We start from the raw sequence: 550 nt of genomic DNA, 5'->3' as shown, positions 1-550 counted from the left end.
CGTCGTCAGAAATAATTGAAGGACACCTCGCTTGTTTCTCTTTTGGCCGCCACCGGTCTTGTCATCGTCGAAGGCGCCCTTGCGCTTGCCGGCAGAACCTTTTCCGGCAACCTCCTTGCCTTTTCCTTTGGCCTTGTTCGTCATTTCTACAGAGAATGCAATGAGACCAACGCCAATTGCATGGTCAGAGTTAGAGAAATGGAGAGAGGAAGAAGTGCGTGACTAGAGTGTGTGTAACTGTGAAGAACGATGAGTCCAAAATGAATTTTACTGTAAATAATTTGAGGAAAAAAGTGACCAATACATATCATGCGATGCATACAAGAATCGACCATTGGTCAACTTGTGAGGAAAAGATCATTTAACTAATACCAAATAATCTTAAAATTAACAAAATAATTTAACTAATTAACCCACGGAAGAACCATCTTCCGTGGTAACTCACGGAAGAACCTTCTTCCGTTGATTCTAGCGGAAGAAGTTCTTCCACGTAGTTCCACGGAAGATGGTTCTTCCGCAATTCTTCTTCCGTTGACACTCGCGAAAGAAA

The sequence above is a fragment of the Glycine max genome, chromosome 10 (assembly GCF_000004515.6).
Source record: "Glycine max cultivar Williams 82 chromosome 10, Glycine_max_v4.0, whole genome shotgun sequence".
NCBI lineage: Eukaryota > Viridiplantae > Streptophyta > Magnoliopsida > Fabales > Fabaceae > Glycine > Glycine max.
This window is presented reverse-complemented; position numbering follows the sequence as displayed.